Genomic DNA, 14,202 nt, shown 5'->3' with positions numbered 1-14,202 from the left:
TCCCCCTCCCTTTTTCCTCTGCCATTCCCTTCCCACCTTCCCAACTCCCTCCCATTCCTCTCCACTTTTCCCCTTCCTCTCCCTCTACATCTTCCTCTCCCACCTCCTCTATCCCCTCCTCCTTCCTCCCCCTCCCCTTTCCCCCTTCCCTTTCCGCTCCCCCTTCCATTTCCGCTCCCCTCCCCTTCCTCTCCCCATCCTCCTCTCCCTATCCCCCTCTCCCCATCCCCCCTCTCCCCATCCCCCTTCCTCTCCCCATCCCCTTCCTCTCCCCATCCCCCTTCCTCTCCCCCATCCTCTCCCCATCCCCCTTCCTCTCCCCATCCCTCTTCCTCTCCCCTACCCCTCTTCTCCTTCCATTTCCCCCTCCATTGCCCCCTCCATTTCCCCCTCCATCTTCCCCCCCTCCCATTCCTCTTCACCCTCCCCTTCATCTCCCTCTGTTACCTTACGTCCTACTCTCCCCCTGCCTCTTCTCCTCCAGCTCCCCACACGCCCATTTTTGCCGCTCCTTTGCTCCCCCTCTCACCCCCCTTGTTCCCTCTGCCCCCTTCCCCTCACCCTCCCCTTCAAGCTTTCCCACCCTCCTGGCTTTTCCCCCTCCCCCACAGTCTCCACCTGACCATCCTCATCCCCCTACCTCCTACCCCTGTCTCCCCTCCCCCTCCCTCTCCTATTCATCAATATCCTCTCCGCCTCCCTCTCCTCCCCTTGCATTTCTCCCCGTCCTCCCTACCCGCCTTCCTCTCTCCGCACTTTCCTCTACCACATCCCTCACCTCCGCCCGCCTTTCCCTCCCCCTTTTGCACCCTCCCCTTCTCTCATCCCCTCTCCCACTCCCTCCACCCCTCCCTCCACCCCCTCGTCACTGGCGCTCCCACTGACTGTACCCCTCCCCCCCTTCCACTCTTCCTCTCCCCCACTCCCCTACCTCTTTCGCTAGCCCCTCCCTCTCTCGCCATCCCCTCCATCTCCCTCTCCCTCTCCCCTCCTCTCCCTCTCCCCCTCCCTCTTCCCCCTCCTCCCTCTTCCTCTCCCCCTCCCTCTTCCTCTCCCCCCTCTCCCCCTCCCTCTTCCTCTCCCCCTCCCTCTTCCTCCCCCTCCATCTTCCACGCCCTCCCTCTCCCTCCCTCTTCCACTTCCCCTCCCTTTTCCTCTTCCCCTCCCACTTCCTCTTCCCCACTCCCACTTCCTCTCCTCCTCCTCATCCTTTCCCCCTCACCCTTTCTTTCTCGCCTATCCCCCTCCCTCTATTCCCCACCCTCTCCGCCTCCATCTCCCCTCCCTCTCTTCCCCTCCCTCTCTTCTCCTCCCTCTCTTCCCCTCCCTCTCTTCCCTCCCCCTCTCTCCCCCCCTCTCTTCCCCTATCTTCCCCTCCCTCTCTTCCCCCCCCTCTCGTCCCCTCCCTCTCGTCCCCTCCCTCTCTACCCCCCTCTCTTCCCTCACCCTCTCTTCCGCTTCCTCTCTTCCCTTCCCACCCTCTCCTCAGCCCCAAGGCAGTTCCGATTGAGATTAAACGGCCCCTGTAACGCACGGCTCAGTTTGGGCACTCCGTCCTGGCTCAGTGACGCTTCATGTCCGAGCTCCGGCTTCTCCTGCGGCCACTCCGCCTCTTGGTCCGGGGGGGGGGGGTGACGAAGCCCCAGTGCGCGCTGTTGGGCTGTCCGGCCAGCTCGGACCCGTTCAAACCCTCCATGGCCGTCTGCGCCTCCTTGTAGCCTCATATTTTTTTCTCTAAGGCGGCCGCTTCTAGCGAGAGAGCAGCCATCTCAGCTTCAATTTGAGCGGAGAACCTCGTAGCTGAACTGGCTACGGTACTGGATTTACGTCTAGATATTCGCGTTGAGACGTTTGAGACACTATCCTGAGGTGTAATCTCTTCTTCCACCTCTACACCTTGTCGCAGTGCACCTTCCACTGTAGAGTGCGATGTTTGAGCCATGGCTTCAGGCATCCATTTCTCCACGTCAGCCACGAAACCGTCAAAAATCTTTTCCCTCTCTTGGAACCACTGAGTGTGCCATTCGAGTTGTCCTTCTGGTAATTGCAAACACAATATCGAGTGTTGTTTTTCTCTAACCTCTTGGCGAAGGTTAAGCAGGTGATCCATATTAGATTGTACAGTGCTCGCATTTCCATCTGATTCCATCAGTTCCTTCTGACTTTTAATCGATTTAATGACCTTCCTCCACAGCTTGTCTCTCTCCTTCTGGCATTTTTCCAGATAGGCCGCCAGTCCTTTTTCCGAAAGTTGAATGTCTCTTTTTTCATATCTTCTTGCCTTTTAGACAATAGACAATAGACAATAGACAATAGGTGCAGGAGTAGGCCATTCAGCCCTTCGAGCCAGCACCGCCATTCAATGCGATCATGGCTGATCACTATCAATCAGTACCCCGTTCCTGCCTTCTCCCCATACCCCCTCACTCCGCTATCCTTAAGAGCTCTATCCAGCTCTCTCTTGAAAGCATCCAACGAACTGGCCTCCACTGCCTTCTGAGGCAGAGAATTCCACACCTTCACCACCCTCTGACTGAAAAAGTTCTTCCTCATCTCCGTTCTAAATGGCCTACCCCTTATTCTCAAACTGTGGCCCCTTGTTCTGGACTCCCCCAACATTGGGAACATGTTATCTGCCTCTAATGTGTCCAATCCCCTAATTATCTTATATGTTTCAATAAGATCCCCCCTCATCCTTCTAAATTCCAGTGTATACAAGCCCAATCGCTCCAGCCTTTCAACATACGACAGTCCCGCCATTCCGGGAATTAATCTAGTGAACCTACGCTGCACGCCCTCCATAGCAAGAATATCCTTCCTCAAATTTGGAGACCAAAACTGCACACAGTACTCCAGGTGCGGTCTCACCAGGGCCCGGTACAACTGTAGAAGGACCTCTTTGCTCCTATACTCAACTCCTCTTGTTACGAAGGCCAACATTCCATTGGCTTTCTTCACTGCCTGCTGAACCTGCATGCTTCCTTTCATTGACTGATGCACTAGGACACCCAGATCTCGTTGAACTCCCCCTCCTCCTAACTTGACACCATTCAGATAATAATCTGCCTTTCTATTCTTACTTCCAAAGTGAATAACCTCACACTTATCTACATTAAACTGCATCTGCCATGTATCCGCCCACTCACACAACCTGTCCAGGTCACCCTGCAGCCTTATTGCATCTTCCTCACAATTCACACTACCCCCCAACTTAGTATCATCTGCAAATTTGCTAATGGTACTTTTAATCCCTTCGTCTAAGTCATTAATGTATATCGTAAATAGCTGGGGTCCCAGCACCGAACCTTGCGGTACCCCACTGGTCACTGCCTGCCATTCCGAAAGGGACCCATTTATCCCCACTCTTTGCTTTCTGTCTGTTAACCAATTTTCTATCCATGTCAGTACCCTACCCCCAATACCATGTGCCCTAATTTTGCCCACTAATCTCCTATGTGGGACCTTGTCGAAGGCTTTCTGAAAGTCGAGGTACACCACATCCACTGACTCTCCCTTGTCAATTTTCCTAGTTACATCCTCAAAAAATTCCAGTAGATTTGTCAAGCATGATTTCCCCTTCGTAAATCCATGCTGACTCGGAACGATCCCGTTACTGCTATCCAAATGCTCAGCAATTTCGTCTTTTATAATTGACTCCTGCATTTTCCCCACCACTGATGTCAGACTAACTGGTCTATAATTACCCGTTTTCTCTCTCCCTCCTTTCTTAAAAAGTGGGATAACATTTGCTATTCTCCAATCCACAGGAACTGATCCTGAATCTATAGAACATTGAAAAATAATCTCCAATGCTTCCACTATTTCTAGAGCCACCTCCTTAAGTACTCTGGGATGCAGACCATCAGGCCCTGGGGATTTATCAGCCTTCAGTCCCATCAGTCTACCCAAAACCATTTCCTGCCTAATGTGGATTTCCTTCAGTTCCTCCATCACCCTAGGTTCTCCGGCCCCTAGAACATTTGGGAGATTGTGTGTATCTTCCTCAGTGAAGACAGATCCAAAGTAACGGTTTAACTCGTCTGCCATTTCTTTGTTCCCCATAATAAATTCCCCTGCTTCTGTCTTCAAGGGACCCACATTTGCCTTGACTATTTTTTTCCTCTTCACGTACCTAAAAAAACTTTTGCTATCCTCCTTTATATTATTGGCTAGTTTACCCTCGTACCTCATCTTTTCTCCTCGTATTGCCTTTTTAGTTAACTTTTGTTGCTCTTTAAAAGAGTCCCAATCCTCTGTCTTCCCACTCTTCTTTGCTATGTTATACTTCCTCTCCTTAATTTTTATGCTGTCCCTGACTTCCCTTGTCAGCCACAGGTGTCTCTTACTCCCCTTAGAGTCTTTCCACCTCTTTGGAATAAATTGATCCTGCAACCTCTGCATTATTCCCAGGAATACCTGCCATTGCTGTTCTACCGTCTTCCCTGCTAGGGCCTCCTTCCAATCAATTTTGGCCAGCTCCCGCCTCATGCCTCTGTAATCCCCTTTGCTATACTGTAATACCGACACTTCCGATTTTCCCTTCTGCCTTTCCATTTGCAGAGTAAAACTTATCATGTTGTGATCACTGCCTCCTAATGGCTCTTTTACCTCTAGTCCCCTTATCAGATCAGGATCATTACACAACACTAAATCCAGAATTGCCTTCTCCCTGGTAGGCTCCAGTACAAGCTGTTCTAAGAATCCATCTCGAAGGCACTCTACAAACTCTCTTTCCTGGGGTCCATTTCCAACCTGATTTTCCCAGTCTACCTGCATGTTGAAATCTCCCATAACCACCGTAGCATTACATTTTTGACACGCCAATTTTATCTCCTGATTTAACTTGCACCCTAAGTCGAGGCTACTGTTTGGGGGCCTATAGATAACTCCCATTAGGGTCTTTTTACCCTTACAATTTATCATTTCTATCCATACTGATTCAACATCTCCTGATTCTATGTCACCCCTTGCAAGGGAATGAATATCATTCCTTACCATCAGAGCAACCCCACCCCCTCTGCCCACCTGTCTGTCTTTTCTATACGTTGTGTACCCCTGAATATTCAGTTCCCAGCCCTGGTCCTCTTGTAGCCACGTCTCAGTGATCCCTACAACATCATACTTGCCCATGACTAACTGAGCCTCAAGCTCATCCACTTTATTTTTTATACTACGCGCATTTAAGTACAACACTTTAACTTCTGTATTTACCTCCCCTCTCACATCGTTCACAATTGGCCCTGCCCTTAATTTCTTTTCCGCTTTTGCTCCACATTTCCCTCCGGTGGCAGTTCTTCGTACTTACCTGACGGAAGATCCATGATAATTGGTGCTTATCACTCTGCTCCAGCAACACCAGAAGAATTCAAAACAGAATGAGCATTTTTTCAAAATACATCATTAATTTCAAGGCTGAAAGTCTTCGGCAAGCACCTATGGTAAACAATCGCTGGCTGAGCACTTTATCTTTCAGAAGTTCATAACATCATTAATTTCAAGGTCATGCTCCGCGAGTTGGGCTTCCTTATCTCGTCGTAGGAAAAACAAGCTTCTTGTATCAAACAGTACTTCTGCAGACATTTTCCACGGGCTTTTAAGTTTTGTTAAACTTCAAATTACGACTAAACAGTCTTCTCGTCACTGTACCCGGTCAATTAAGTCTTCAATCTTCCGAGTATCCAGGTGTAGACCGTGTCAATTTGCCTTCGACCGGCAGGTTCTTTGTTGCCGGATTTCAGCTCCAATCTCTGGCAGAGATTCAGCTTCTTATTCAATTCCACTGTAGAATCGGATTTTGCTTGTAGAACAAGTCTTCCTTAAATTCATTTTACTTTAGTCCTTCAGAGCAAGTTCTTTACTCTAATTCCTTCAGAGCAAGTTCTTTACTCTAGTGTAATGGCAGTTTCTATACCATCTTGAAATCCCACTTCGATAGCCATTACTTCTCGGGGATGAAATGTAGTTATAGCTGACGCACACGTCATATGACAAAACGAATCTTCCAAACTTCTTTTCTTCATTAATTCGTTTTATTAAAGTAGCACAAATCATCGAGTAATTCATCAGTTTCCGTACATTATCAACTGTTTGTTCTTCAAATAATATCTAGAAATTCTTGCAGCTATTACCGTATGGTTCTTACAAATATAACCGGTGCGGGCGCATGGTACGAGCGCGTGGTAAAGAACTGTATGCTCACCATCCTCCGAGTCTAAACTGACCCACAACCTCTGTCGACACCCTAGCCTCCTCCCATCTAGACACTCCCAATTACGCATTAAGTCACACCCACAAGCAGGCAAAAAAGACATAAACTAGAAATATTAAAACATAGCCATAACACAATGACAATAACTGAATTAAGCATAAATGGCTCCTACATTATTATTATTATTATTATTATTATTATTATTATTATTATTATTATTATTATTATTATTATTATTATTATTATTATTATTATTATTATTATTATTATTATTATTATTATTATTATTATTATTATTATTATTATTATTATTATTATTATTATTATTATTATTATTATTATTATTATTATTATTATTATTAACAACAATAAAAATAATAATAATAATGTAGGAGCCATTTATGCTTAATTCAGTTATTGTCATTGTGTTATGGCTATGTTTTAACAATTATTATTATTATTATTATTATTATTATTATTATTATTATTATTATTATTATTATTATTATTATTATTATTATTATTATTATTATTATTATTATTATTATTATTATTATTATTATTATTATTATTATTATTATTATTATTATTATTATTATTATTATTATTATTATTATTATTATTATTATTATTATTATTATTATTATTATTATTTTGCCACGGTGTTGGAAAGATATTATAGTCCCCAAAAATGCCGTTGGGTGGCAATGGGCACAAGTAAGCCGCTGTAAAATCAGTCCAGTCGATTAGTATAAACATCACCAAGGACAGGGGAATAGGAACACGATACTTCTGTCGATGCAGAGAGCGAATTTTGTCCAGTGAGAAAGGAGGAACTTAAATAACTCAAATCAATTGGGAAGGTCGGATAAAAATGAGCGCCGCAGCTGCTTTCTGCAGCACAATTGCTTGTTGTGCCGCAGCCCGATTCCGTCCAGTAACTGCGGAAAATTAGTCGTTGCGCTACATTTGATGGCGGAGTGGCGGCGCTGCAGGTGTGGGTCGGCGGAAGTAGGGAAGGAAGGCATTAGGGCCGTAAGCAGCTGAAGTTCTTGGACGGTTAAATTGCCTTCAGTGTCGACAGCGGATTAAAATACTTTTTTGATGTCCGTAGAGTGCTTTAAAATGAGCGTCATTAGTGATCCAAACGCCTAATTATAATTCCATTCATTTCGCCCTCTTCCATGGGCCACTACTTACACAGCGAACCAACAATTCTATTGAATTTGGGAACGCAAAAAAGTATTGCGTCGCGCAATTGTATCAGAGTCGCGCACGGGACAAGCGGCGATACTGTCCGCTGTACTATCATTGACTGGCTGAATAAGTCAGATGTTAGTCTGTGTCCGGTGCGCTGTGGCGATCCCATGCTCACAATTGGTCCTTTGGCTGTTAACCAGTTACTTGTAAAGATGTAATGTTTAAGTGGGACGAGAGAGCTTCAAAGTTCCCTATCACTGGAATTGCCGGGATGAGAGACTGTAATGGATAAATTACCTACTGTGCGAATCGCGGGGTTCCCAGGATACGCTCATGTAACGGCGTTATCAGGGGAATGGCTGTCCGAGGAGGGATTAGCAGGCCTCGATCACTCCCTGTGTGACGGTGGGGTTCTCTGGATCTATCGACGGGACCTGCACTCTCCCACGAGGGAAGGGCGTGTTCCAGAAACGCGGTGCAGTTTGTCTTCAATATCTCTACCGAGCTGGAACACGCCCTTCCCTCGTGGTATTGGAGGTAGGGTACTGACATGGATAGAAAATTGGTCGACAGACAGAACGCAAAGAGGGGATAAATGGGTCCCTTTCAGAATGGCAGGCAGTAACTAGTGAGGTATCGCAAGGCTCGGTGCTGGGACCTCAGCTATTTACAATATACATTAATGACTTGGATGAAGGGATTAAAAGTGCCATTAGCAAATTTGCAGGTGATACAAAGCTGGGTGGTAGTGCGAACTGTGAGGAGGATGCTATGAGTTTGCAGGGTGACTTGGACAGGTTGTTTGAGTGGGCGGATGCATGGCAGATGCAGTTTAATGTGGATAAGTGTGAGGTTATCCACTTTGGTGGTAAGAATAGGAAGGCAGAGTATTATCTGAATGGTGTCAAGTTAGGAAAAGGGGGCGTACAACGAGATCTGGGTGTCCTAGTGCATCAGTCACTGAAAGGAAGCATGCAGGTACAGCAGGCAGTGAAGAAAGCCAATGGAATGTTGGCCTTCATAACAAGAGGATTTGAGTATAGGAGCAAAGAGGTGCTTCTGCAGTTGTACAGGGCCCTAGTGAGACCGCACCTGGAGTACTGTGTGCAGTTTCGGTCTCGCCAATTCGCGACTCATCCCCGGCTGTCTTCCAGTCACACAATCCCACTCTATTTATAGTTATAGAGTCAAACAGCACGACGGAAAACTTTATGGAACAAACCAATGGAATGTTGGCCTCCATAACAAGAGGAGTTGAGTATAGGAGCAAAGAGGTCCTTCTGCAGTTGTACAGGGCCCTAGTGAGACCGCACCTGGAGTACTGTGTGCAGTTTCGGTCTCCAAATTTGAGGAAGGATATTCTTGCTAATGAGGACGTGCAGCATAGGTTTACAAGGTTAATTCCTGGAATGGCGGGACTGTCATATGTTGAAAGACTAGAGCGACAAGGCTTGTCTACACTGGAAGTTAGAAGGATGAGAGGAGATCTTATCGAATTGGCCTCCACTGCCTTCTGAGGCAGAGAATTCCACAGATTTACAACTCTCTGACTGAAAAAGTTTTCCCTCATCTCCGTTCTAAATGGCCTACCCCTTATTCTTAAACTGTGGCCCCTTGTTCAGGACTCCCCCTACATTTTGAAAATGTTTCCTGCCTCTAACGTGTCCAACCCCTTAATAATCTTATTCGTTTCGATAAGGTCCCCTCTCACCCTTCTAAATTCCAGTATATACAAGCCTAATGGCTCCAGTCTTTCAACACATGACAGTCCCGCCATTCCGGGAATTAACCTAGTAAACCTACGCTGCACGCCCTCAATAACAAAAATATCCTTCATCAAATTTGGAAACCAAAACCGCACACAGTACTCCAGGTGCGTTCTCACTAGGGCCCTGTACAACTGCAGAAGGACCTCTTTGCTCCTATACTCAACTCCTCTTGTTATGAAGACCAACATTCCATTGGCTGTCTTCACTGCCTGCTGTACCTGCATGCTTTCTTTCAGTGACTGATGCACTCGGCCACACAGACCACGTTGTACGTCCCCTTTTCCTAACTTGACACCATTCAAATAATACTCTGCCTTCCTATTCTTACAACCAAAGTGGATAACCTCACTAGCACTGAAAGACAGGCACTTATTCGCACACACTTACGCACTAACGCACTCAAGGACACGCACTTACTCAACACCACCATATACTCTCACACTCACATATTTTCTCACTATCAAGCAATTGCTCAAACATTCTCACAAATTCACATTACCACATGTTCTCTCACATTGCCTCACAGAAAAGCAACCACACACATTCACATTTGCAAACATTGCCACTCACAAACACACATGCACTCTCCCACTCAGAGACACAGATACATTCAATCGCCATTGCACCCACACTTACTGATGCTCACACACTCACACGCATACGCACACACAGAAACGCACACAAATACAGACACACTTACAAACTCTACCGCACTCACACACACATGCACATTTACACATTCTGGGATTGAGAAGGATACCGGGGTGTTCGCGGCGAGCAGCGCAGCGCAGCGCGGCCGGAGTGTACCCGGTGAGCGGGGCCAATCCCTCCAAGCCCCTCGCTCGCCACCGCGGACGGCGAAGGGTGCCGCGCCAGGGGAGCGAGGAGGGAGCCGCGAGGAATCGCAGAGAGCGAGATGGACCGTCAGAGAGCGAGGCAGGCCGCCGAGAACGAAGGGGCGACCCGCGATGCGGCGGCAGGCAGGAGATACATCTATTCGGCCAACGTTTGTAACTTTGTCGGCTTAAAAATGTGGCGGCACGGTGGCGCAGCGGTAGAGTTGCAGCCTTACAGCGAATGCAGCGCCGGAGACTCAGGTTCGATCCTGACTACGGGGGCCGTCTGTATGGAGTTTGTACGTTCTCCCCGTGACATGCGTGGGATTTCCCCGAGATCTTCGGTTTCCTCCCACACTCCAAAGACGTACAGGTATGTAGGTTAATTGGCTGTGCAAATATAAAAATTGTCCCTAGTGGGTGTAGGATAGTGTTAGTGTGCAGAAATCGCTGGGCGGCGCGGACCCGGTGGGCCGAAGGGCCGGTTTCTGCGCTGTATCTCTAAATCTAAATCTACTGCCTCGGTGAGGCCTGCTGCATGCTTTTGTATGCAAAATGAAGCATCACACTTTATCTTTGCAATGGAGGAGGCCCAGAAGGTTAGTGTGAGAAGGGGTGTTACAATGGTTGGCAATGGAGACATCCGGTAGGCCTTGGTGTAACGCGGGTAAGTGTTCGGTGATACGGTCGTCGAGTCTGCACTGGATCACGATGTAAATGGGGCCATATCTGGAATGCCGTAGATGATATTAGAAGAGGTGCGAGTCTCAATTGGAAGGGCTGCTTTGGTGTGAGGGAGGAGGTGCAGGAGTAAGCCGGCATAAGGTCCTAAGGATGAATAAGGACTCATTGTAGACGTTCGAATAGCTATCCTTCCTTCCCCCCACTCATCATCAACAACACCACAATCACATCTGTGGAGTAATTTAAGTTCATTGGAACCATCATCTCCAGGGACCTTAAATAGGGGGCCACCATCGAATCCACATTCAAAAGGGCCCAAAAGAGGATGTACTTCCAGCGGCAAATGGGGAAACACAATCTGCCCCAGGCAATGGTGGTACAATTCTATACCGCTATCATTGAGTCCGTCCTCACCTTCTCCATCATGGTCTGGTTTGGCTCAGCCACCAAGCACGATATCCGGAGGGTGCAACAGCTGAGAAGGTTGTTGGCTGTAACCTTCCCCCCATTAACGAACTGTACACTGCAAGGGCCAGGAAGCGAGCGGGCAAGATTATCTCTGACTCCTCTCACCCTGCCCAGAAAATCTTTGAAGTACTTCCCTCTGGAAGGCGACTCCGGACTGTCAAATCAGCCACAACCAGACATAAAAACGGCTTTTTTTTCCAGGGGTATTAGCTCTACTCAATAACCAAAGTCTGTAGTCTCTTTTTTGTTCTGGTGTACTTTCACCCACATGTTTAGATCGTAATGGTATATTCTTATTGTTTTGATGTGGTGATGCTTTATTCTTAATTGTTAACTTTATGTTTGTGTTGTCATTTGTGAACGGAACACCAAGGCACATTCCTTGTATATGCACATACTTGCCCAATAAACTCATTCATTCATTCATTCATTCATTCATTCATTCATTCATTCATTCATTCATTCATTCATTCATTCATTCATTCATTCATTCATTCAAAAGCACAATTAAGCCATTTGATCCATCCAGTCTACTCCGCCATTCAATCGTGGCTCATCTATCGTACTCTCGGAATCCCATTCCCCTGCCTTCCTCCCATAATCTCTGACACCTTTACTAATCAATAATCTATCTATCCCTGCTTTAAAAATATCCATTGAATTGGCCTCCACAGCTTTCCGTGACAAAGAATTCCACTGATTCACCATCATCTGAGTAAACAATTTTCTCCTCATCTCCTTCCTAACAGAACACCCTTTAATTCTGAGGATATGACCTCTCGTTCTGGACTTTCTCACTAATGGAAACATCCTTTCTATATACACTCTATCCAAGACTTCCGCTGTTATGTATGTTCCAATGACCCCCCTGAGAGAGGATTGCACAGAGTACAGGAGTCTGAACAAGTCTCTCTAACGCAGCAGTGCCCCCCTCATTTCTTTATACCATGGAGTAGACAAAGATGTATTGAACACAACTTAATCCCATCATGCAGGTATGTAACACAACTTAATCATCATGCAGGTATGCAAAGTACAACTTAATCAATCTCCACATGCAGGTATGCAAAGTACAAAACTACAGTTAGCACCTAATAGAAGTGAGCAAAGTCTACGAACAAGCATCTGCTTGTCCATACATTATTCTTAAAGGTACAGTCCCCGATAACTATAGGAATGAATTTATTTAATATATATCATTTTCCTCCTGTTTATACAATTATCCAACAATTTATTAACAATTTCTAAAACTTCCCCCGTCCCGAACGCCTCCCCGGTTCCATTACAACATTGCACTTTCTTTTGACTTTATGCAATCTGTTCATCCGCGGGGGTCCGTTCAGGCCATGAAGGTATCCCTTAGGTCAATGTCCACTTCTTCTTCCTCAATCCCTTTCTGAGGAACCAACTCGTACATCATCAGCATTTTCTTTGCAAGGGCTGTTTCTATTAGTCTTTGAGACAACCCTCGAACACAGGGAATTATACAGCATCCGAATCCGGCTAACATTCCTGTAATCACTATGAAGGATGTTAGTGCAGAAATTACAATATTTTTCCATTTCCCGAACCAGTTCTCAAGGAACATTGTCCATGAAGTGTCTACCCCGGAGTTCTCGCCTTGCTCCTCCGTCAGCGATGTTAACCCAGCCAAAGCCCTGGAGACTGAGCCGTCTATATGGATTACATCCTGGTGTCAAGTTGTTCACGGCAGGAGCATTGCGCCCACCTCCAACTGTTGTGTCATCGCCTCAATGAATTTGGGCTGGTGATCAACCCGGCTAAATGCCAGTTCGGCCTCCGAGCAATCAATTTCCTGGGCCACCGGGTGACGCGGCATGGCGCGGTACCTTCACCAGACAAGGTGGAGGCCTTTCGCCGGTTTCCACGACCATCCACAGTGCAGGGCCTGCAGGAGTTTGTGGGCATGGCTCAATTCTACCACCGATTTGTGCCGGCGGCGGCGAGAATACTGCGGCCCTTATTCCATCTGTTGTCAGGCAAGCGGCGGGACGTGCAGTGGTCCTACGTCACCGTGGCGGCATTTGAGGGGGGAAATGTTAGTGCATCCGCGTGTCGACGCCCCTACAGCACTAATCGTGGACGCCTCGGACTCTGCGGTCGGTGGCGTATTAGAACAATTTTTTGACGGACACTGGCAACCTCTTGCCTTTTTCAGCCGCCAGCTTACTTCGTCGGAATGTAAATATAGCACATTCGACCGGGAGCTGCTTGCTTTACATCTGGCAGTTAGACATTTTCGGTATTTCCTGGAGGGCCGAAACTTCATCGCTTTTACCGACCATAAGCCCCTCACCTTTGCTTTTGCCAAGGTTGCGGATCCTCAGTCCGCTCGGCAGCAGCGCCGACTCACGGCGATCTCGGAGTTTACCACGGACATCCGCCACATCGCAGGGAAATGTAATCGGGTCGCGGACGCCTTGTCTCGCCCGGCGATGATAGCCGCTCTCGACATGGTTTCAGGAATTGATTATTCTGTTTTAGCGGCAGCAGAGCAGGCAGACGAGGAGATGAAGGCATACCGAACTGCCATCACAGGTCTGGTGCTCGAAGACATTCCTTTGGGCCCCGCCGGTATCACCGTCCTATGTGACATCTCCACAGGACAGCCGCGGCCAGTTGTTCCGGCAGCCTGGCGTCGTCGGGTTTTCGACGCCATTCATACTTTGCCCCATCCATCTATTCGCACGACGGTGGAATTGGTTGCTTCAAAATTCGCGTGGCATGGTTTGCGAAAGCTGGTCAGGCATTGGGCCCGGACTTGCATTGCATGTCAAACGTCGAAGGTTCAGCGGCCCATCCGGGCGCCGGTTCAAGGCATCGCAGTGCCTCGCCGGCGTTTCGACCATATCCACTTAGATATCGTGGGCCGCTGCCTCCGTCCCGTGGCATCTCGCATCTGCTTACGGTAGTGGACCGCTTAACGCGGTGGCCCGAGGCCATCCCGCTCATTGACACCTCGGCCTTGTCCTGCGCACGTGCCTTAGTAGCTAATTGGATTGCTCGTTTCGGGATA

Source organism: Rhinoraja longicauda, chromosome 39, assembly GCF_053455715.1.
Source record: "Rhinoraja longicauda isolate Sanriku21f chromosome 39, sRhiLon1.1, whole genome shotgun sequence".
NCBI classification, from domain to species: domain Eukaryota; kingdom Metazoa; phylum Chordata; class Chondrichthyes; order Rajiformes; family Arhynchobatidae; genus Rhinoraja; species Rhinoraja longicauda.
Note: the sequence above shows the minus strand (reverse complement) of the source record.